The sequence below is a fragment of the Heteronotia binoei genome, chromosome 3 (genome assembly GCF_032191835.1).
Source record: "Heteronotia binoei isolate CCM8104 ecotype False Entrance Well chromosome 3, APGP_CSIRO_Hbin_v1, whole genome shotgun sequence".
NCBI classification, from domain to species: Eukaryota; Metazoa; Chordata; class Lepidosauria; order Squamata; family Gekkonidae; genus Heteronotia; species Heteronotia binoei.
This window is the reverse complement of record NC_083225.1, coordinates 87,536,414-87,561,234: the sequence shown is the minus strand read 5'-3', so window position 1 is coordinate 87,561,234 and position 24,821 is coordinate 87,536,414. Positions and strand designations below refer to the sequence as shown.

The window sequence follows — 24,821 nt, the reverse complement described above, 5'->3', positions numbered from 1 at the left end:
AAAACAATTTTGAACAGCCGTATGAGACTACAGTCAACCAATCACTTGAAAGAGAAATTACTAGAAGTGATGTAGATATCTGCAAGCTGTTCATTCACCAATAATTTCCTAAGTTGTAGTGGTCACAATTACAGCCAATACCGATCCAAAATCTTTTTTTAAACTGGTGAAGGCCCATTCTTCCAAGCCATAAAATTCAGTTCTCCCTAGCTAAAGAACCCTATAAATATAAAAACAGCAAACTTACCAAGAAAAGCAGCTAATGATAAACAATATACATGTGCAAGCATAAGTTACTGTGATAGTGTTTATACTGTTAAAGTCATGAACCCAATTATTAAAACATTTGTATATTTTAATACTAGTAATTGTAAGAGCCACACCCCCACATGTCAAGTCTACGTCAGTACTGGAAAGTCTATCTGGACAGACATTGTAACAGGTCATGGCTGAAGTATGTCATGAAGAAGTCAGATATTGCCTGAACTCCAGTATCTCAGTTTAAAGTGTCTTGAAAATCCTAACATTAAATAAAAATTCTGGTAATAACAGGTCATGGCTGAAGTATGTCATGCAGAAGTCAGATATTGCCTGAACTCCAGTATCTCAGTTTAAAGTGTCTTGAAAATCCTAACATTAAATAAAAATTCTGGTACTTATATAACTCAATCCTATGCAAGTTTATTAAAAACTTATCTCAAGCTTGATGGGCTTTAACTCACAAGTGTTCATAGGTTCACACGCAGCATAAAATTTGAATTCTGAAACTAACCCCACCCCCACTCCAGGAGACATTAAAATAAAACACCTCAAGCAATAACTCTCAGATTCCAAATTTGCTTCATTAAAACCAATGTGTTTTTGCAGTAATTCTATGAGAATCATACTGAACCCTCAAAATTAGTAAGTATTTCAAACCAATAATAAAGAAATTTCGAAGGCAGTGCTTTTTCTCAACTATAAGATCTTTTAGAAGTCAGGAACTTGTCAGTGTGAGCCATAACATACCTTTACACTATAATAATGCGGGGTGTAATCACCAGTTTAAAAATGCAAATAGCCAAAATACGATTTTTTGCAACATAAGGAAGAAGGAAAATTGAATACTGAAGACTCTTTAGAATAAAACGGCCTTATTGGAAATTGAGAGAGCAGCCATTACAAAGCCCACCTGCATCCATAACAATACTGTTAACAACGAAGAGAAAAGCATTGGGCTCCGTCGTTGCAAGCCGGATTTTAGAAAGAAAGCCTGATGAGGGCCTTATTTCCTGGCGTAGCCCAGGCCTGCATGACTCCAATCACTCCACCTCAGTAATGGCGTTTAGTGTGAAGTGAAAGGAGTATTAAAAGAAGCTAAATGCCGGGCCGAACCTATGCCGGGAGCCCTTTAACTCTTTTTCGCCAGTTTCCCTGGCTATTTAGGGAGGAATCACGCCAAACACTAACCAGCTCTGCAGGCCGTGTCTCTCTCCCCGCCCCCCCTTCACAGGGACTGCGGCTACGAATTGTGCGCACCCCATTCTTCTACAAGGCCCGGGACAGGCCGGGCAAAAAGAATGAAGAGTCGTCAGCCATTTTCCCCTCTCACTCCAAAACACAGCGACACACGCACCGACAGACACAGAACGAGAAGAGACACCTCCTCGTTCTCCCGCCCCCAGCTTTCAACATACCCCCCCCCCGCCCCTAACAGGGTGCTGTCCTCCCCCCCTACCCCGGGAAGCAGCCACGCCAGCCCCTTTCCAGACCCACTCACCCCCACACAGTGTCTCCCGTTTCCGCTGCTGCTCCTGGCGTTTGTGCCGAGGCCCGCTCCGATTCTTGCTGCTGGTTCTGCTGGCGATGGGGGTAGGAGGCGACTGCTGCGGCGGGTGTGGTCGAAGACTTTCTCATCCCAGGCGGCGGCAGCCGCAGCAACTAGCAGGGCCGTCTCTCATGCCCGGCAAGAGCCCACTTAAAGGCTACCGCTGCAGCTTTTCCAGTCACCGGCTGAAGCCACCTGGAACCTTGCAGGGAGCAGCTCTCTCTGTCGCGAACCCGCTCGAACCTTTACGCTCCTTTCGAGGGCGCCTGGGCGGCTGCTGCTACTCCTTTTTTTCGATTTTGCGTCACCAGCTGTTTAGTACCGCCGCTTCCCAGCGACGGCAGCAGGGCCGGTGTTTCAGTGGCAAGGCCCTTGGGCTCGCGGCTCTTTCGTGCCAGGAAGCTCGAAGACTATGCTAGCCTGGGCTAGGGCCTACGGGCTCTGCTCCTCCCCGTCCGGGGGAATCAGATGCGCCCAGCGCCTGGCAAAAGGAAGCTGTGCTCGGCTAGGCCGGATGAGAGAAGGCAACGAAAGGTCGGACTAGCTCTGGAAAGAAATGGAAGAAACCGCGACACGGTTAAGAGCAAAGTGGCGGTGTCAGCGGAGGCGAAGTGCCTATGTCCCGGCAATATGGCGGCTCTAGCAGGGCTCGGCCGGCGGCGGTAGTGGCGGCGGCGCAGACTCCGACTCAACGCGGCGGCGCCGGCCCCGCCACCCAAACAGCATCCGCGGCGGCGAGCGTGACCCTCCTCTCTTTCCTGCGTGTCAGTCAGTCACTCCCCCAGCATCCCCCCCCCACATCCTTGTGTGTCGCAAAGCCGAGCAGGCAGCCGTTTACGTCTCGCCTTGTATGGGTGGTGGGGCCCCCGGACTTGGGGGGTCGCCACTGTCGTGTGGTGGTGTATGTGTTGGGTGGGGGAGGGGCAGCGAGACTGCTGGCCGGGTGATGACGGCGGCCGAGCAGGACCAGGCCGCACTCACTCAGGCGAACGGCTCAGCAGCCGTTTCATTTCGGTTGGGCTCTGTTTGGGCTCCATTGTGACCCACGGTGTGAAGAGCGCCGCCGCAGAGAGCCCGGATAATGACGTCACCTTTCGTGGTCGAGAGGGGAAAGGGGGGCAGAATTGATCCTCCCTTTCCTATCTCCTTGAGTCCCAGGGGCCAGCCAAAGGCTGACGCGTGGGTGGGGCGGGAGCGACGGAGCTGCTGGCAGGCTGCGAAAGAGAAAGGAAGCGGTGGTTGATTACCGTAGCTAGGCTGGGAAAATTAAGCAGCAGAACCCCCTGGAAGGCCTTGGGGCGTTATCAGCTGGAGAGTCCTTAAACTGTAGGGCTTGGATAGTGCGTGTACTTATCACCGAAGGAAATTAGCCTGCACTCCTCTCTTTGGACATAGCCACCGGAAATAGCTTTGCAAAGACTAAAGCAGTGCTGGCAATAAAGAAGACCGGAGTGTATTCTTCCTGTTTAATTTTTAGTAGCAATAGTAAATAATAACAGAGGAATTTACCTTGTTTAACCTGGCATTCAAGCCCACTTCCACCAATGCAGAACTCTTAAATTCTAGGACTTAATAGTCATTGCCAGGCTTGAGATATGTTTCAGTTCTCACATTTTATTTTTTTTTACAGATGGAGATTTTTCATTTCTAGTCTATTGTTATTTTGATGGTGGTGGGTTTCTGATTATGTCTGAAAGGTAATGAACTAGCTGACAGGATCATTAAGCAAGGAGGGATTTGGCAAGATTCGTCAGTAAACACATTTTCAGATCAGTACTTTAACCACTGGCCTATTTGATCCTCTGTAATCAAAGACATGGCTAAAAACTGGACATCTGTAGCCTACCACACAGGGACACCTCATCAGTGTTAAATATATATTGCTCAAATGTGCCTATATGTGAACTGCTTGCTGAATTTTCTTGAACACCTAGCACCTGATCTGGTAGGTGCAAAAACAGACTCATGTTTTATTTTCTGTTGCAGCAAAGGACTCATGTTGTGATAAGTGTTAGAGGCAGATAGGAACTACAGCTGACTCTTATATTTTCAGAAAGAGCAGTCATTGCCTGCTTTTGTATCTTGGTAGTTCTTGGTGCTACCTGCAGTTTGCTTTACACATGCAGCATGATCTAACAGGTGTAGTCAAACTTAATGTAAGAGCCACACAGAATAAATATAAGATGTCTGAGAGCCGCAAGACATGAACATTAGATGTTTGAAAGCCACAAGAAGAAATGAAGAAAGATGGGGAGAGAGAGGTGGAAATAAAGCAACTTTTAACTTTAAATGCATTCTCTAAGTCACTGGTTGGCTTGGCTTGGAGAAGTGATTTAAAGAAAGAAGTGCCTTTTCCAAGTTAGCTGATGGGGCAGTGGGGGTTTCAAGAGCCACACAATATGTGTGAAAGAACCACATGTGGCTCTTGAGCCACAGATTGGCCACCCCTGATCTAACTTAACAAGTTGGTGTAACACCTGAACTATTGAAGAGTGCTATCAACAAACTGAAGACTCCTGGACTTTCAACCATATTTTTCTTTATCATTTTTTATTTTTATTGAACAAGCAGTTCAAAGAGTTAACTCAAAAGGCTGCTCATTACTTTGTACTACTTTAGCTGGTTGGTCCCAATAAAAGACATTATGCTGCTATTGGTTTTGGATTTTTTTTCTAATAGACCAGCATGGCTACGTTTGTTTTCTTGACCTCCATCTGCAGGGGGAGGGATGGCTCAGTGGTAGAGCATCTGCTTGGTAAGCAGAAGGTCCCAGGTTCAATCTCCGGCATCTCCAACTGAAAAGGATCCAGGCAGGTAGCTTGAGACTCTGGAAAGCTGCTGTCAGTCTGAGTAGACAATACTGACTTAGATGGACCGAGGGTCTGATTCAGTATAAGGCAGCTTCACATGTACCCACTTTTTTACACATGCACAGACTTTTAAATTGTGTCATAGTTCAAGATCCATAGCTACTGAAGAAAGATATTCTAAAGAAACACATTATATAACTAGTGTATAAATAAAAACTACTAGATTGTATTCTCATAATATCAGTTTAGATTTTTTCCCAAAAACTAGATTAATTTTGTAGCAAAGAATATGGCAGTAGAAGATGCATGGATTAAAGCAGAACAAGTCTGGTCAAAGGGACATATTTCTCAGCAAGTATTTTTAATTAATCCACTTCCTGTCCACTTCCTTTATTGTCCAACTTTCATACCTATGCATAATAATAGGGAATACTATGGCATCTTGGTTGCCAGCAACACATCCTTACACTTAAGAATATTTTCTTGCTTCTTCATGGCTGCCTTTTTTGTGTACATCACCTAAGTTTCTTTAACAAAGTTCATATACTGCAAGGTCCTTCTTGCCTAATGTAATGGAACACTAAGTCTTTTGTCAATGCTCTTTTACCCTATGTCAAGCAGAATTCTCATATTTCTTGTTTTGACAGGCAGGAGAGAACTGTCAGATGGTTAGCTGATATAAGATACGAAAGTGACATGAAAATGTTGAAGAAACACTTGTTTTTTCAACAAACACACCATCCACTTGTGTGCTGAAATTGGATTATTACATTTACAGGCTTCTACTATTTTTGCAGTAAGAGTTTATAGGATCTGGTTTCTGTGGTTTAATTTGAAATTCCATTACTTTGAATATATTTGTTTCTTTAAGCATCTCTACCTTGCTTTTCCACTGGGACTCATAGTGGCTTACAATGAAAAAAATATCATTTAAACAAACAGAAAACAATACAAAGCAACTCCTGTATCCTGGACTGGTCCTAGATCCACTGCAATTCATAGGCTAAGGGCCAAGAGCACTTTTTGGCTATTCCCCCCCAATCTGTATTAACGGGCTCATGCCTCTGACTATGCCCAAATCTGTAACAAGGGAAGGAGGAGAAGCTCAGCAGAGATGTCCCCAAGACTTCCTCTCCTACATAAAGAACTTCTGGCCATACCCAGCCTTAAATAAATACCTGTAACAAAGGAGGGAACAGAAGTTCAACCCAGATCTCACTTAGTTGGCACAGATATTCTCTAGTCTCCCTCTCTGTCTATCCTATGGATTGTGCAATTGAGAATTTAATTCTGTTCTGGAACACAGATCTCTGTAGCAGTGTCACTGAACTATGTCCACCACCCTGCAGCACAACACATATTTTTCTTTAAAATGTTTAAAAAATTGGGTGTAGTGAGTTGTGAACCTTAATTTCTGTTGACTCAATTTCCATTTTAAATCTATGGAAGTTTCCTTAATAAATGTCAGCGCTGTCTTCCATGTGTGTTTCTGTGCAGGAATTAATATTCATTCCTTTCCTCATAAAAATCCATTGTGTATTTTTAATGTCGTGATATTTCCCGTTCTTGTGTTATTTCATTAGAAAAAATGGCAATGGAACATGCCATGCATGTTTAGTAGGAGGTGCTACTATGGAAAGTAACTATAGTTGAGAAGGAAACAGTTGGTGAGAAAGGATTTTCTAAGCAGTGGCAGCTCAAGGTCACCCTAGGTACAGTAACATTCCCTTCTCCACCATTCATTGCTGCTGCTGTAAATTGGCATGGTAAGGAGGCTGGAATGTTGGTTCAACTGCATTGCCTGAGGTGAAAGAAATACAGCTAGTAATGCACAATGAACAGAAGCTGCTAGAAGCAGTTTCTAGTTTTTATTTGAGACCTGTTCATGTTTGGAGAAGGGCTCTCTCACCTTGGTGTTTTTCCTTTCTACCTGTCCTAGCTCTGCTTCCCAGTCATTGTCTTCCTGAGATCAGTCTTTGGAGATTCACTTATGTGGGGATGAAAATGAAATCACTATGAGACATATACATTCTTTGGAGGGAGATATTTCGAAACTCCTATGTCTGCTACTGTTTGTTCTGTTTCATGTACTCCATATCTGATCTGGTATGGAAGAAGGATTCATGAGTGTTTGGCCAGCATTATGAATGAGTGCAATCAGGTGCTCTGTCAGTAATGGTAGCTATGCCTCTTATAGAGAGGGATGTAGTATGGCCAGAGCAGAAAGTCTGAGGCATGAAAACACTGTTATGAAATAAACCAGACGTCCAGTGGCACCTTAAACACTAACACATGAACATGCACAGCTATCTTATTTATTTATTTACCTTAGATTTATATCCTCCCCACTCCACAAGCAGACTCAGGGCAGATAACAGTCATGTTAAAAACAATAATTTCAGTTGCAATTTTAAAAATGATAAAACTTGAACAAATAATTTAAACGAAATATTTGGTGCTATACAAGAATTTTAACATAGGCGGATCAGATTACATTGATGTCATTATTATTCTGTTTATCTGTTAGTGGTCCTTCTGATGGTATTTCTCAGCAGCATAGAATAGCAGCCTTCTCCCACTTGATTATTATAGGCCTGTTGGAAAAGTTCAGTTTTACAGGCCCTGCAGAATTGGGAGAGATCCCAGAGGGCTCTTATGGCCTTTGGGAGAGCACTCCACAGCATTGGTGCTGCCACTGAGAAGGCCCTGGCCCGTGTAGAGCTTAGCCTGGCCTCCCTTGGTCCGGGGATGGATAGCAGTTTTTGAGCTCCCGAACACAGTGCTCTCTGGGGAACATATGGGGAAAGGCGGTCCCATAGATAGGCAGGTTCTTGGCCATATAGGGCTTTAAAGGCCAATACCAGCACTTTGAAATGGACTCAGTACACCATAGGCAGCCAGTGCAGCTCTTTCAGCACAGGTTGAATGTGCTCCCATCAATGGAGCCCATTAACAACTGCGCTGCAGTGTTCTGACTAGCTGCAGTTTTCGAGTCAGAGTCAACAGCAGCCCCATGTAGAGGGCATTACAGTAGTCTGTTCTCGAGGTGACTGTAGCATGGATCACCATTGCTAAGTCACAGTGCTCCAAAAAAAGGAGGCAACTGATATACCCACCACAGATGGAAAAAAGCAGACTTGGCAGTGGTTGCTTCCTGGGCCTCCATAGTCAGAGATGACTCCAGGAGCACTCCCAGGCTCCTGACCTTTGAGGCCAATATTAGTGGCACCCCATCAAAAGCCAGCAAGGGGATCTCCTTTCCCGGACCACCACGACTCAGATAGAGAACCTCCATCTTAATCGGATTCAGCTTCAGTCAACTCAGTCTGAGCCAAGATGCCACGGTTTGTAGTGCCGGGTCCAAGTTGTCTGGGGTGCAGTCAGACCGACCACTCATCAATAGAAAACTCTGGGTGTCATCAGCATATTGATGACACCCTAGCCCAGTGATGACAAACCTTTTAGAGACCGAGTGTCCAAACTGCAACCCCAAACCCACTTATTTATTGCAAAGTGCCAACATGGCAATTTAACCTGAATACTGATCAGTGCTAATCAATGTAATACCCAAGGCAGCTTCCAGACAATACTTAAAAACATAAACAATCAAATTTAATATTGTAAAATCAACTGAAAAGATATATGCCAGACACCACAAGAACACCATGGGCTAAAAGAACACAAAAAGACATTCCCTCCCCAACACAAATCAATTAAAAGCCCAGAATGTTTTCACCTGGTATCTAAAATGCAGCAGGGTTGGTGTGTGGAATAGGAATTCCATAAATGGAAAGACATGGGGGGGGGGGAGGAAAGGGAAAGAAATGCAAAGATAAAGGGAAACCCCCCTGCACGGTTGCTTTCCCCAAAGCTCCAAGTTATGGGGAAGGGAGAAGAAAGGGCTGAACATTAAAAGCAATTGGAAAAGGGGGGGGGGGGCATATAAAATCCATGATGTGGTGGGAGGAGAAGCAAAAATGACAGAAAAGGCTTGGCAATGGGAGAGAAAAGATCAAAAGGCATAGCTGGGGGGATATAAAAGTTGAGGAAAGAAACACAAAAAACACCAATGGGTTGCCCACCACCAGGCTCCTGCTGAGGCAGCCCTGATGTGCCAGCCCTGCGCACTCGAGGATGCCTCTCACCCATCTGAAGCAGAAGGAAAAGGAAATAAGCCTCCCCCCTCCCCCCAAAAAACCCATACACTGCATGCATCTATCTCTCCTGCCTGCTTCAGGAGACTCTGCAGAGTCCACAAGCAAGAAGGGAAGTAGGGCAGACCGACATGTGTAGGAGATCCATTCTTACCACTTTCTCCCTGCCTGCGCACCAATTCGCAGCATTCCTTTGCCCAACTCTGAGGACACCTTTTGCCTGCCTTAAGCAGCAGGGAAGAGAAAGGAGCTTCCCTCCAATACACAGCACAGGCATTTCTTTCTCTCACCTTACTAACAGATCCAGGTGGGCAGCTGTGTTGATTTGAAGCAGTAGAACAAAGTTGGAGTCCAGTGGCACCTTTAAGACCAACCAAGCTTTATTCAGAATGTAAGCTTTCATGTGCATGCACACTTCATCAGACGAAGAAATGCTCTGTTAACTGTTATCTGGTTCTTAAAGTCTGGGTTAAACTGAGAACTATTTTCTCAGAAGTGTTCTCCCCCTGCTTGTTCAGGTATCAGACCAGACTTCACTATCCCTGTCTCTCTCTCACACACACATGCATACTTGGAAGTGCCGGGTCTGCAGACAGAGCCCCAGGGACATCTTTCGCCCACCCAAAGCAGAAGGAAAGGAGCCTCCTCAACACAGCAGGCATTTCTCTCCTGCTTCCGGAGCACCTGCGGGAGTCCGCAGAGGGGGAAGGAGGGTAGATAACATGGGGGAGCCATTCTTGCTGCCTTCTCCCCATACATGCGCACACACAGCCAGCTAGTCACCTCCCTCTCTCCTGCCTTAACCCTAGCGCAGGTTAGAGGGAACCCTGCTTGACTCCCACCTGAGCCCTATCTTCCCCCAAAAAACTTACCTTACTGACTCCGGTGACAGTGGCAAGCAGAGGCAAGACTTGCAGTCCCCAGCTCATCCTACCCCAGCTGAGGGCTGCTAGGAGCCGGGGACGAGGCTTGGCTGTTCTACCCCCTGCCCCCCCCTCCAACTAACTCTCTCTCTCTCTCTCTCGATCTCTCTGAAGAAACAGAGTGAAAAACCAAAAATCTCCGCTTTCAAACCAGGAGGGGGGGAGCCAAGACTTGGAGAGCCACAGGAGAGGGATAGAAGAGACACATGCGGCTCCCCAGGTTAGTTGCTTGCTCGCTCTCTGTTGGAAGAAAACAAGGTGATCCCTTCCCAGGCTATAGCGCTGGCAGCACTTACTTTGCTGCTATTTGTATGTGCACGCAGCAGTTCACCAGGTAGCGCCCCCTCTTGCCAGCACCGGGTTACTGCAGCGCAGGTGAGTCCGAAAGAGCAAGGGGGGGGGTGAGCACCGGTGCCACCTCAGAGGCTCTGGCAGCCCCTCCTTCCGGCAGGAATGTTCGCACCCTGTGAGGGAAGAGGCAGAGAGACCACGCCCAACGAGGAGGGGGGAGGTGGGTGGTCGGTAGGCAACTGCAGTGCTCCCTCTTCCATTGCCACACTCCCCACCGACTCTTCCACCAGTTGGGGCGGGAGCACCACTTCCTTCACTCGCTTGCCTGCCGCAGCCTCCTCCTCTTCCTCCCTGGCAGGCGACGGCACGCGTGCCCACAGAGAGGGCTCTGAGTGCCCCCTCTGGCACTTATGCCATAGGTTCACCACCACTGCCCTAGCCCATACCTCCTGACAATCTGGGCAAGGGGGTGCACGTAGATGTTAAATAACATCGGGAACAGAACTGCCCATTGTGGCACGCCACATGTAAGTGGATGTCTCCAGGACGATTCTTCCCCTATCACCACCCTTTCCCCCTGACCTTCTGCATGCCAAAAAGATGCTCTACCACTGAGCAATAGTCCCTCCCAAAATTTATTCTGTCATAACAGTTCATGAGTCAAAGTGTACTTGATTGGACATATTTAAATTGAAATCCATTAGGTCAACATTTTAAAATTCACAACAGAAATATGGTGGCGATGAAAATATGTTTTAAGAGAGACTAGCATAATATAAAATCCATTAATAATGTTATTAGTCTTTATGGTGCTACTAAACATCCTCCGTGGTGGAAGCCTGGAGGTTAATCCCCTGTCTTGGGTCAGCCACCCAGCTGTGCTACAGTAACCTGGGGTTAAACACTCTGTGCAGTGTTAAACACTCTGCACAGGATTTCCTTTGGAAACCTCAATTGTCTCAGAATGAAACAGGCCATTTGATGAGTGAGGCTAGCCACTAGGGTCATGTTTCCCTAGCAGTAAAATCTCTGCATTGGTAACTAGTGGTTGCATTGGTTACTAATGTGTATGGTAGGGTTGCCAACTCCATCTTGGGAAATTCTTGGAGATTTGGGGACAGTGCCCTGCAATGGTGAAGCTTGGGCAGCGGGGTGGGGGGTGGAGAGTTCAGTGGGTATGTGATGCCACAGAGTCTACATTCCAAAGCTGCCATTTCCTCCAGGAGAACTTATCTCTGAGCCAGAAGATCACCTGAATTCTGAGAGAACTCCAGGCTCTACCTGGAGGTTGTCAGCGTATTCTGTGTTCAATTAAAGCTGCTGGCTTTAACTAAGCCTTGATCCAAACATCCCATCTTCTTAGGGTTGCTAGGTCTTACCTGGCTTCCAGTGGGGGGCTCCCAGATCCATTCTGGGATATTCTTGCATGCAATGATACCACAGTGCAATGATATTACTTGGAAGTGATGTCATCATGCTGGGGATGTTGCATGTGGGCACTCTAGCATTTTGGCCAAAAAAGCTATATGGTGTCTACAGAATTCTGGCTGAAACATGGGAGCATCCATACAGCCCCGTGCCTTGCATTATGATGTTGAAGTGGGTGGGGTGGGGCTTCCCCCACTGGTCAGCTGGCCAGAGGCAGATTGGAGCTCCCAAATTTTGGGGAAAATCCACCCTGGCTGGGTGACTGCTGATCTTACATCTTCATGACCTGGCACCCACATAGCTGAAGGACTGCCGCTCCTTGTATTTATTTATTTAATTTATATCATGCCCTTCCCACCAAAGGCAGGCTCAGGGCGGCTCACAGACGAAGGGTCGACACAAACACATTAGTGTGACCAATACAATAACCACAATAAAAACATTAAAACAATTTAAAACAATCGCATGTGCTACCATCATAATTTCAGGCAGCGATTTAATTCTGGTGGTTAGCTATACTCAGAGGTCTCAGGATCACCATAGCACAGTGAAGTAGGTTATTGGTGGTGAACTCTTACTGCAACTCTATAGTTTCAGTCAGCTTCAGCTCTCATGATTAAGGTGTTTTTTAATTTCTCAAAAAAATGGGAGACAGTAGGGGAAAGGGCATAGGGGAAAATATAAATTCATCATAAATTATCAAATATTTTGAATAGCTGCATACAACAAGTAAAATCAACTATTAAATATATGTTTCAAATATAGAAGAAGATAGTAAAATATTATTTCAGTGTTCTGGAATGAGTTCTCTCTTTAAAAGAATAGACAAGAACTTTCCTAATATTAGTGGTAATCTGTTATTAACAATAAAAAGGTCCCATTGTTAACAACTAAACAAATTTCTGAGATAAATTTAAACCATCCTTCAAAACTGGGTGTTATCGTAATCCTTTGCCAGATTCTAAAATTTATTCTTACTAAATATTCCAATGCTAGTGGGATATAGTCAGCTTCAGCTCCCTGTACCTTCCCTGCCATTAGTGTTCTTGGCTACCCATGCAAAATCCTTCAAAATGGTAGCCTCTGTGTTATGGATAGGGTTGCCAACTCCAAGCTGAGAAATTCCTGGAGATTTTGAGGGGTGGTGCTTGGGGAGGGCAGGGTTGCGGAGGGGAGAGACCTTAGTGGGGTATGTTGACATACAGTCCAGCTTCTAAAGCAGTCATTTTCTCCAGGGGAACTGATCTCTGTCATGTGGAGATATCCAGACCCCACCTAGAGGCTGACAACTCTAGTTGTAGAACAGCCTTTCAGAACAAAAAAGGAAGGTTTCTGCCTGCTAATGTTCTAGAGAGATTATAAAACTGAGCTCTAGAGTTTTTGAGGCCTCCTGAGAGGATATGTGGCTGGCATATGTGCAAACTATAGAAGCATATTTTGAGGAACTCAATTTTAGTAATCTGGTTCCATTTTACTGATGTTTCATTTTTATTGCTATATTGTTGTCTTCACCTGCCATGGGTTCCACTTTTGGAGAAGAATGGGGTATAAATATATTAATAAATAAATATAAATAAATTGACTATAGAATCAGTCAGAATAATGTATTTTGTTGTGGACGGGGAGATGGAAGGAAGAAAGATGTGTGTCAGTTGTCTGAGGTTTTTCAAATGCAACGGGGGCATTATCATGACTGAGTGCTGCAAAAATCTGTAGAAGTAACCCAAATTATTTCTTATGAAAAGCAAAGCTTTTCACTCCCTGAAGCCATTGAGAAATTTAGAAGTACAGTTGTTTCATGGAAGAAATGATTCAGCACATGCACAAGTAATTGTCCTTACTCAGTCAAAACACTTATTTGTTAAGAGTGGCTTCAGGTATGACAGAGATGCTCTTTGGGTGATGGCAGAATCCCCAGGTTGGGGCAGGAGATCCCCTGGTTTGGAGGTCTTCCCCCCACTTCAGGATCATCAGAAAGTGGGGGAGGGGAGGATATCTGTTGGACACTCCATTATACCCTATGGAGATCGATTCCCATAGAGTATAATGGAGAATTGATCTGTGGTTATCTGGGGCTCTAGGGGGCTTTTTTTTTTAGGTAGAGGCACCAAATTTTCAGCACAACATCTGGTGCCTCTCCTCAAAACACCCCCCAAGTTTTAAAAGGCTTGGACCAGGAGATCCAATTCTATGAGCCCCTGAAGAAGATGCCCCTATCCTTCATTATTTTCAAATGAAGGGAAGGCGTTTAAAAAGCATGTGGTCTCTTTAAATGTGATTGCCAGAACTCCCTTTGGAGTTCAATTGTGCTTTTCACAGTCTTGCTCCTGGCTCCACCCCCAAAGTCCCCAGATATTTCTTGAGTTGGACTTGGCAACCCTAGGTGATGGGGAGAGGAAGGCTCAACTGCTTCATATTTCTGTCCTCTATTTCATTATTATGCTCAAAATAGAATGTACATTTTCATTACAATTTAGTGGAATGCACAAGCTTATGATGCAGAGATAATTTTTGCATCTCACCATGGAAGAAAATGATGTAGAAACATAGAAACAGGGAGCTCCTATTCTCCTTGCATCTCAGCCAGTTCAAAGCTGCTCTTATACAAAAGGTTGTTGATTTACTATGATGTCACACTCCATAGAGGTTAGATCCAAGCCATTGTTTCAAGCAAACACACAGATGGAACACAAGAAGATGTGCAGAAAGAAAAGAGACTCGTTGAAATCTCATTAATCCTATTTGTCTAGTTTCTAGGAGCACTGACATAACTCTGGTAGGTAGAGAGTTCTGTCTAGATATTCCAGAACAAGGACTGTCATATCGGAAATCTTAACTTTTTGGCCAGGTGCATCTTAGACAGACAGTGATTAATACTTAAGTTCCATCATAATCACTGAGAGCTGAACAAGAGGTTATGTATAAGCAATTAAGAAGGAATTAGTCCAAGTTAAGCAATTTTATCAATGTGGCTGCTCAGTTCAATCCTATTCACAGTAGATGTGGCAATGCAAACAACATCCCTGCAGCGAGAAGTTTGCCAAATGCCACTCGCACTCTCCTTCCTTGAGTCCGTTATTAGAATGAGGCAAGTTGGGTTTACAGAAGCAGTAGCTTTCTTTGGGCCTAATAGCCTTCCATTTTCCTGTCTCATCAGTAGCATGTAAGCCCCTTTCTGTGATACTGCAGGGGCAGGGATGCAGCTGCAGTGTTACTGAGTTGCTCAGGACCCAATCCTATTTGCTTTGTTTGGAAAGTAAGTGCAGATGTCATGTCATACATGTTAGAAAGTACAGGAAAAAGTGCCTCCATACACTTGGAACAGCATTATTGGAGCTTTTTGTGCCATATTTAGCAATAGTTGTGCATCTAATCCTTGCGCAATTCTGTTGGAAAGCGCCTTTTGAAAATGCACAATTCTATCCACGAGGACTATAAAATAGGCTGTTGTGTTCACATTATATAGTGTTTGAATGGTGGAGCACCAACCACAAAATCTTGTGTATTGGAAAAGCCTTTGCGTAAGAGGAGGAAACAGGGTCTTTCATAATTAGTGACCCCCACTAATGGCAGAAATATAGCTTAGCAGAAAAAAGCAGCCATATAATTTTCTATCAGAAATTAGGTAACAAGCTGTATCAAGCAGATGACTATGAAACATGGCAAATGCAATTCATGTAGTATTTACAAAGGCTGTGAATATACTACCTAGCAAATGCAGTACATTTCCCTGGATACAAGGATTTGCATTTTGAAACCAGAAAGAGCTTTGCCTGGACATAATTGATACACTGTGTCATACCAATGGAAAACAAAAATCTAACAAAAGAAAGTTATACAGAAATATCCCTCTATTTTAATGAGCTTTTCAAGATACAACAGATCTTCTGAAGAGCTCCAAGAGTTTTTCATCCTGTACTGTCCATCAGCTTATTCTAGTTGCAATTGGAATGAAAATACTGAAGCGGGTATTGGCTCTCTGTTGCTTCAAATATCTATTTATTTGATTTATAGACCACCCTCCCCTGCACAGCTATTTCTATTGGTTTATGTTTTATCTTGCTTTTATCTTTGGTGACGTTGATGAAGTATCAATAAGTCCTTGCCTGTTACAAGTCATTATTTTTTTCATTATTGTATCAAAATATTATCATGTTGACATTTTATACTTTAGCTCTATGCAGAAAAAGCTATACCAATGTGAGCAAAAAGTGCAAATGCAATATAATGGTTGCTGTAGCCCCCCCCCCCCAGTATGGTTTACAATAGTGTCTTTCATAATAATAATACAATGATGCCTGCTGTCCAGTATGATCTAGGGTAAATACAATGCATCTCATTCTACTCTGAAAGCATTTTTCTGTTTCAATAAATGTTCATATGAAGCACATTACGTATATTGGCAGGTCCCTAGTACCATGCAATTTGCAACTGAGTTGTTAGCTTGTTTAGCTGCGGAATCCAGAAGGAACTTAGAGCAAGTATTTCTGTCTGACAAACTCAAAATATCTCTTATGGCCTGTTGTCTGAAGCAAAAATATGGAATACTGAGCAGTTCCAAGCAAAGTTCAGAGAAAGAAAATGCAGCACTGACCACATGGAGAAGTTAATTTTAAGAAAGGGATCTTTTGCAGCTGCGGAGTCTCAGTTCATTCATCTTGATAATACTGAGCCAGTTCAAAACATAAAGGCATCATGTGTTTTAGTGATAAGGAGGACAGACCTTCAAGAAGAGCTTGTGGTTTTATCACTGTATGGCATTTTCCCACTGCAGCCTACTCATCCCTCAATGCTATTCCTCAAATCAGGGACTCTCCAGAACTGCGTGGGGTAAAATGTGGGGGCTCTGCAGTGGAAAAGCAGAATCAACAATCTTTTCTGTCCTCTGGGCAAAGTGACCTTCTGCTCACAAAACAAATCTCTGGATTTTTCCAGAACCAACATGTAGCACAAAACTTACTAGTGTGAATACAAAGGTAGTTACTAAAAGTTACAAAGGAAAAATCAGATAGGATTTTCAGCATCTTCTCAACAAATTATTTTTGGTCAAATATAAAATCTAACATACATTTAACATATTCCATTTTGTGCAGCATGACTAGCAATGCAACGCTGTGCAGAGTTACTTAAGCCTAAACCCATTGATTCCAAATGCCTTTAGTGGGTTTAGACTGAACTTACTCTGCATGGGGCTGGAGCACTGTGCGGTTATGCATTTCCACTTTATATTCTAAAGCACAAGGCGTTTTGTACTTCCACACTCTCTTATATAGAACAGTGGAAACTTTTCAGTGCTTTTGTGGGACCACGTATCTAGGGAGAAAATAATACAGGAGACTTAAAGTGCCATATTAAATATCTGTTTATTTACAAAGTAGAAGCTGAAGATGAAAGTATAAGGGACCACCAAAAAGCTAGACAGTATTCCGTTGCAGTGTCCAGTCCAAGAATCAATAACAGGGTTCCAAAAGGTGCTCATGTAGGATTGCTAACCTCCAGGTGGGGCCTGGAGATCTCCTTGAATTATAGCTGATTTCCAGACTACAGAAGAGAACCAGTTCGGTGTAGTGGTTAGGTTAAGTGTGTGGACTCTTATCTTGGAGAACTGGGTTTAATTCCTTGCTCCTCCACATGCACCTGCTGATGTGACCTTGAGTCAGTCACAAGTTCTCACAGAGCTATTCCTCTCAAGAGCAATTCCTATCAGACCTCTCTCACCTCCATCTACCTCACAGGCAGTGTTTCCTCTAAGCTGAGTTAGTGTGAGCTAGCTCACAATTTTTTAGCCTCTGGCTCACACATTTTTGTCTCAGCTCAGGAAAAGTGGCCCAAGAGCAAATTAATTTATGGAGTAGTTCACAATTTTAATGCCAGCAGTCACAACTTTAATGCCAGTCATAAGACTCCAGAGGGAACATTGCTCACAGGGTGTCTGTTGTCAGGAGGGGAAGGGAGAGGAGACTGTAAGCTGCTCTGATATGCCTTCGGGCAGTGAAGGGTGGGGTATAAATCCAATCTCTTCTTCTTTTTATTTTCTGGAGAAAATGGCTGATTTGGAGGGTTAACTGTTGGGCAGGGGTGTCAAACACACAGCCCAGGGGCTGAATCAGGCCCCTGGAGGGCTCCTATCAGGCCCCCGAGCAACTGGCTGTCATCTGCTTCCTTCTCCCTCACTCTTGCTTCCTTCTGCATAACAGCTTGCTTTGCAAGGCTTGCACAGGAGCAACAAAGCAAAACATCTATTGGCTGAAACTCCTCCGTTGGGGAGGAAGAGGGGGGAAGCAGAGTTTGCCTTATCAATAGGGTTGCCAAGTCCAATTCCAGAAATATCTGGGGACTTTGGGGGTGGAGCCAGGAGACTTTGGGGTGGAGCCAGGAGCAAGGCTGTGGCAAGCATAATTGAACTCTAAAGGGAGTTCTGGCCATCACATTTAAAGGGACTGCACACCTTTTAAATGCCTTCCATCCATTGGAAGTAATGAAGGATAGGGGCTCCTTCTTTTGGGGCTCATAGAATTGGACCCGCTGGTCCAATATTTTTGAAACTTGGGGGGTGTTTTGAGGAGAGGCTCCAGATGCTATGCTGCAAATGTGGTGCCTCTACCTCAAAAAACAGCCCCAAGCCCCAGATACTCACAGATGGATTCTCCATTATATCCTATGGAAATCGGTCTCCATGGAGTGTCCAGCAGACATTTCTCTTCCGCACCCCCACTCTCTGATGGCCCTGAAGAGGGCGGAGGGCCTCCAAACCGGGGGATCCCCTGCCCCCACCTGGGGGTTGGTAACCCTACTTGTCAAGCTTTCTCAATCACACAGCACAGCTACTGAGCCGAGCCTCTCTTCCTTCTACTGGCTGAGGCTCCTTCCCCTCCTGGTCCCCTTGGGAAGGAAGGAAAGAACCAGAGCTTCCTTTGCCCAGTTCCCTGGATCCCATGGGAGAAATACAAAGAAAGCACCTTTAAGACTGAGTGCTAATGTTTTAAGGGTTTAAACAAAAAAAAATCTTTGTGTTTGTGTCCTTTATAAAGTTTATATCTCTGCTACTTAATTTTAAATAAGTACACACATGGCCCACCCAACAAGGTCTCATTTATATTAGATCTGGCCCTCATAACAAATGAGTTCGACACCCTTGCTGTAGGGCATTATACCTCACTGAGGTCTTTCCCCTCCTCGAACTGCATCTTCCCCAGGCCATGCTTCCAAATCTTCAGGAAGTCCCTAACTCAGACTTGGCAACCATATGTGGAATTCCAGATGGAGCTGCTCACTTCCAGGAATGTGGGGGGGGGGGGAGAGAAACTGAAAAACAATTCCAGAAAAGATATTAGTAATGTAATTGTTTGGAAATCACAACATACTTTTATTTTTTTATCTATAATAGTGTGCCACTGCAGGCAGGAGAGTAGATGAATAGGATGTAACATGACCTTCCTAGTCTCCATCTGTCTAGTACAGGGGTGGCCAAACTGTGGCTTGGGAGCCATGTGTAGCTTTCACACATATTGTGCAGCTCCTGGAGTTCAACAAGGAACTTAATGCTGGCTTACTCTCAAGTAAGCATGGTTAGCATCGAGATCTTAGTCAGCCTCTGAACGCTGACCCACAGGTAGGCAGGCATCTATTTCTGCAGTGTGTGAAGAGGGGAAGGAGGGGGAAAAGGCAGGCTTGTAAGCTCTTCTCCACCACAGAGGTCACCCAAAGACATAGAGCAGGGAAAGAGAGCACAAGAGCTGAGGGAGCCATTGGAAGGAGGGACAGAATTAAAGAGGGCCGTGCAGGGTTCCCCTTTAGTTCATAGCTCTTGCAGGAACTGTATTTACTAACCTTGGCGTCAAGGCAAAGACAGATGCTTAATTATATAAACAGTGGTCAGGTATTTATATGGTACGTATGTGTTTCCTTCTCCCTATGGTGTCAAAAAATAATTCCCTAACCCTTTCCTATGTTAATCTTATGAGAACTTTTACTCCCAGCTTTTGTTTTTTAAAAAAGTCTCCTTCTAGCATAGATCCAAGTGGACAGCCATGTTGGTCTGAAGCAGTAGAACAAAGCAGGAATCAAGTTGCACCTTTAAGACCAACCAATTTTTATTCAGAACGTAAGCTTTCGTGCAGTCTCTTAAGCACACTTCATCAGACAAGGGGATCAGGTATTGTGAGCTGAAATACAAGCACTCTGGCAAACTAACTGGTCACGTGGTCACATAAACAATGTGGCTAGGCCATTTGGTCTGGATAGCCATAAAAGGTAATAAAATTCTCTGCCAAATGGTGTTTTTGCAAATCTAGGTGAATCACAAAAGGACATGTATATCCAACTTGTAGTCCACCTAATCAACATCAATCTATACATATTAAACATCATTCTAGTCTGCCATTAGAAAACAATACATAAAATGAAAATGGGTTGAGTATATGTAATGAGATAAATAGCCAATATCCCTTATTTGAGTATGTCAATATAAAACATTATTCTGATACACTATTATAAAAGAGAAATACATTGGAATACTGTGGATGTATAGCTATACTGAGAGTGGGCTTAGCATGTGTAATGAGATAAAAAACTAATGTCCCTGTTCAGTCCTGGAGAGGTGTTTGTTCCAAGTTTCATAATAATTTGTAATTCAGCAATTTCTCTTTCCATTCTGTTCTTGAAGTTCCTTTGCAGTAAAACAGGTACCTTGAGGTCACCCATTGAATACTTTGGAAGGTTAAAGTGTTCTCCCACAGACTTCTCAGTTCTGTAATTCCTAATGTCAGTTTTGTGTCCATTTATCCTTTGGCATAGGGTTTATCCTGTTTGCCCTATGTAGAGAACTGAAGGGCATTGTTGGCATTTAATGGCATATACAATGTTGGAAGATGAACAAGTGAATGAGCCTGAGATGGTGTAGTTAATGCTGTTAGGCCCAGTGATTGTGTTGTCTGGGTGTATGTGGCAGCAAAGTTGGCACTTGGGTTTATTGCAAGCTTTGGTACCAGTGTCCACGCTCAGATGAGATGCTGTATTGTTGTGGGTGAGGAGTTGTTTGAGATTAGGTGGCTGTCTGTGTGCAAGAAAAGGTTTACCCCCCAGTACTTTTGAAAGAGAGTTGTCACTGTCCAGTAGAGGTTGTAAGTTGTTGATGATGCACTGAACTGTTTTAAGTTGAGAGTTGTGGATGACCACAAGTGGTGTTCTGTTATTATCTCTTTTGGGTCTGTCTAGTAACAGGTTTTCTCTGGGTATCATTCTGGCTTTGTTAATATGTATCCTGACTTCATCAGGTGGGTACTTAAGTTCCAAAAAGGTACTTTCAAAAAGTACTTTCAAAAGTACTGGGGGGTAAACCTTTTCTTCAGCATGTTTACTCAAAAGTAAGTCCCATGGAATTTAGTAAGGCTTCCTCCCAAGCAAGCCTACACAAAATCCCAGTTGAACTGTTCCTGCTGAACAAGCATGAATATCTGTCCATGAATAAAATACCTATTTAGAATCTTTCCCTCATTGTTCTAAGAAGTATCTATACCTTGCAAGGAGAAAGAAAATCTACAGTGGTTGCAAAGAACTGCCCTCCTATTTCTAGCAGAACAGACCAGGTATTCTTCTCATATCAGTTTTGTGCTAGCTGCAAGTACTTATTTTCTCCTCCAGTCTTTCATGGGGTGGTCTCATGAAGTACTTACAACTAATTGGGGAGAGGGTGATGTCCAGAAAAGGGCATTCCCTAGTGCTGAAGCTGAAAAGGGTTTAAGTTTAATAAATATAATTCGCATGAGGGTGAGAACTAGTTTAACAGTAGATTACATATCAAATTTAATGACAATAAATGTATTGGGAGAAGAGTTAGTGGATTGGGATACAACTCCAGTTGTCAAATTGTGGTGGAACTGCAAACAGATACAAGGGTTCAACAAAAACAACAGAAGCATTCTGTGAGAATCAATTGGCTATATGGCATTTACAATAAACAGTATTGAACTATTTATAAATTGTGCAGTACACATTCTTCATATCAGCAGGGCTTTTTTTTTTAGCAGGAACACATAGGAATACAGACTGGCTTGGCACCAGGGGGTTTGGCCTAATATGCAAATGAGTTCCTGCTGGTCTTTTTATACAGAAAAGCCCTGCATATCAGTAAAAGTTATAATAAAGTTATGTATGTGTGTATGCATACTTTTTATATATACCTAGTTGTTAAACATTTACCAGTATATCACTGATCCCACCCTTCTTTCAATTAGCTCAGAGCAACATATACAGTTTTTCTTCTTCCCATTTTATTCTCACAACAGTCTTGTGAGATAAATTAGGATGAAAGAAAATAACTGGCCTAGTCACCCCAGTGAGTTGTACGTTAAGTGGCAGTTATGAACCCTACACTGGTCTCTTCACTCTCACACACTAACCTCTACATTACACTAACTTTAGTTCAATATATACACTTGGTAGACAGCAGGTAAACACCAAACACACAGAGGAACAGGCAAAATAATGTAATTCCATAGAGCTCCACTTGAGCCCTTAAAATCTGCACAGAGGGTTAGTGGGAAAATTAAACTGGAGTAAAAGGAATTATAGACATGTAGTCAATAAATGTCACAAAAGGGATGTGCAAAAACTACTAGGTTCCACCCATATCCAGTTGCTCTTGGCATAACTACCTCCATATGCTAGCCAGACATACTTCATTTTCTGAATAGTAATTGACTGACTTCCTGGCAAGCAGAAAAAGCTTAGAAATTGCCTACCTTGACATACACATAATGAATATGCATTTGACTTGTGCAAATTTTTTCAAGATACGTTCAGTTTACCTATTAAACTGCATGGTTCTGGGATCATTTGTTTCCCAGTTCTGAAAGGAAAATCTGTTTTTTTGCAACTAGAAATAACATGTGACAAATTAAATTGGAGTTTCAAAAACAAAAAACAAAACACCCCTACAATTGGAGGGCTCTCATCCAAATAGGCTGCACTGTGAAGCAGCATTATTGAGAAAATGCTGAGTAATGCTCCTTCCATTCTTGGAAACAGCTTCTTCTTAAAATGAAGACTGCAAAAATGAAAACTGGAACCTGTGAGATGTGTTCCTCCATCATGGATGTTAATACAAGGATTGTGGGAGTTTCACAAAAAGGGCCTATATAATGATGCTGAAGACTGCCCCTATTCAATAGCTCCCATTTCATTTCACAGCTTTTGTGTGACTTGTTTTTCTGAATGCTTAGCTCACAGGAAAATACAGCTGTAGCAAGACAGGTGTTCAAAGACCTACAGGTTTGCAGCTCCATAGCATTCCAAAGGAATATTGTATTTGGAACACTGAGAAATATTCTGTACCATGAAATTATGCTGATGTGCAATGTCAGCCACGTAATCAGTGATTTCAGGTTGATGTGCCCTTGGTAGGGTTGCCAGGTCTGTGTGGGAAAATACCTGGAGACTTTGGGGGTGGATCCAGGAGAGGGTGGGGTTTGGGGAGGGGCCACACCATGGTATAACACCATAGAGTTCACCCTTCAAAGCAGCCATTTTCTCCAGGGAAATTGATCTCTGCCAGCTGGAAATCAATTGTAAAAGTAGATCTTTAAAGATTAAAAAAAGTAAAAGTGGGAGATCTTCAAGCTCCACCTGGAGGCTAACAATATACAACAGGAGAGGTCACACAGGAAACTGACACTGCAAACCCTTTGGGTGAGGCCCCTTCCCTTTGGGTTTGCAGTGTCTGTCATCATCCACCTGGAGGCCGGCAACCCTAGGCCTTAGACAATTTTCTCATTCACCAACACCTATCTAGATGTGACTGTGGATGAGTCATATGTCAGAATGGGTTCACTTTTGGGGATTTGATTGCAATGTTAAAGTGGGGATTAGATGTGCAGTCATAAATTGGTTGTTGAAGATCCTGGGCCATTCATCAAATCATAGAGTTGGAAGTGGCCATATAGGCCATCTAGTCCAACCCTCTGCTCAATACAGCATCAGCCTAGAGCATCCTTGACCAGTGTTCATACAGCTGCTGCTTAAAGATTGCCAGTGAGGGGGAGATCACCACCTCCCTCGGTAGATGATTCCATTGTCAAACAACTCTTACTGTAATTTCCCCCCCCCCCCCCTAATATTCAGTTGATACCTTCCTGCCCTTAATTAAAATACATTATTATGAGTCCTTACGGTTGCCAATTCCCCATGGCCTCTTGCGGGGGACTATTTTCGTGTACACATTGTGCATGCGGCACAATGATGTCACCCGAAAGTGATGTCATTGTGCTGGTGACGTTGCACACCAGTTGCTCTGGGTGTTTCCAGAAAAACTCTATGGTTTTCCCAGACACTCTAGCAATTTGGGAGGCTATGGTACTATAGAGTTGGATGTAAGGGCGATCTGGCTGTAACATCTGTCACCCCACTGATTGCCAGGGTTGATTCGGCTGATCTGGCTGGCTAGGCGGGTGTCCCCTACCTCCCTCATTGGTACATGTGCATCCCTCCTGAAGCTGTGGCTCAGTGGAAGAGGACGACCATCCCAAATAGGAGTGTACCATAGAATTTTCCTCCCAGATTGCTAGAGTGCCTGGGGAAAACAGTCTTCCCAGAAATGTCTAGAGTTGCCAGCGCATGATGTCGCTGGTACAATGATGTCACTTCTGAGTGATATCATCGTGTAGGCGACATCAGGCGGGGATCCCCCAGCCGGCCCACTGTGGGCCAGTGGGTTGGGAACTCCCAAAGTGGGAGAACCCCCGCCCGGCCTGGGAGCTTGGCAGCCCTATGAGTCCTCTCCTCTGCTGCCAACAGGAACAACTCCCTGCCCTCCTCTAAGTGTAGCCCTTCAAATACTTATGAAAGCAATCATGTCCCCACATAACCTTCTCTTCTCCAGACTGAACATTCCCAAGTCCTTTAGCCTTTCCTCATAGGGCTTAGTCTCCAGGCCCGATCATCCTCATAATTCTCCTTTGCACGCACTCCATTCTGTCCATATCCTTCTTGAATTGAGGCCTCCAGAACTGCACACAATACTCCAGTTGTGGCCTGTCCAATGCAGTGTACAGTGGAACTATGACATCTTGTGATCTCAAAGTTATGCCTCTGTTGACACACCCCAAAATGGCATTTGACTTTTTTGTTGTTGCAGTACACCTGCTGCTCATATTTAACTTATGGTCTGCCCATACCCCATGATTTTGTTCAGACACACTGCTACCCAGAAGTGCATCCCCCATCCAATATGTGTGTTTCTCATTGTTGTTACTGAGATGTAGAACTTGCCACTTATCCTTGTTAAATTGCATCTTATTCACTTCTGCCCTCTTTTCTAGCATGTTCAGATCTCACTGAAGCCTAACTCTATCTTCCACTGTATTCGCTGCTCCTCCCAATTTGGTGTCATCTGCAAATTTAAAGAGTAGCC

General features: G+C 43.9%; 1 protein-coding gene across 1 annotated transcript in view; it reads right to left on the bottom strand.

Moving 5' to 3' along the window:
* USP9X (ubiquitin specific peptidase 9 X-linked) overlaps nucleotides 1–2,583 on the bottom strand; it is a 148,656-nt gene extending 146,073 nt beyond the window's left edge. The window contains exon 1 of the mRNA XM_060234133.1: nucleotides 1,760–2,583. The gene's annotated coding sequence lies outside the window, so the exon portion shown is untranslated. The remainder of the gene's footprint in view (nucleotides 1–1,759) is intronic.
* Nucleotides 2,584–24,821: the final 22,238 nt, after the last annotated feature.